Below are 527 nucleotides of genomic sequence, written 5' to 3'. Positions count from 1 at the left end.
TCCGCTAACAGCAACGCCGCGCAGAGTTCTAATCTGGGTAGGGAAACTGTTTTTAAAGGAGCCACTCTTGCCTTTGAGCAGATCAAGCTAGAGGTAGAGCTTCCTTCCGTGTTAATGCTGACCGCGTATAAGCATGCTCCGTATGCCCTTTCCGAAGCATCTCCAAACCCTACCAGATCTATTTTATTTTTCTTACTCTTTGGCTTAATGTTCCTAGGAATACTTATGCTATTAATTTTGTACAGCGAATCGTAATACGTTTTCCACGTGGAGTGTAGCTCCATTGGCAGAGACTCATCCCAATCTAAGTTTAGTTCCCACAACTTCTGCATTATTATCTTCGCATTAATTAACACGGGTCCTATAAGTCCCAATGGATCGAATACTTGTGCGATTCTAGATAGAACGATGCGCTTCGTAATCTTTTGGTCCTGTGAAGTCTTTACTCGATAATATAACGTATCTTCTTTGGAATTCCATAGTAATCCCAATGTTTTTTGAGTACCCTCTCCATTGAGGATCAACAT

This window comes from Wasmannia auropunctata, unplaced genomic scaffold, assembly GCF_000956235.1.
Source record: "Wasmannia auropunctata unplaced genomic scaffold, wasmannia.A_1.0 LD336076.1, whole genome shotgun sequence".
Classification (NCBI taxonomy): domain Eukaryota; kingdom Metazoa; phylum Arthropoda; class Insecta; order Hymenoptera; family Formicidae; genus Wasmannia; species Wasmannia auropunctata.
The sequence above is the reverse complement of the archived record's forward strand: the minus strand, read 5'-3'. Positions refer to the sequence as shown.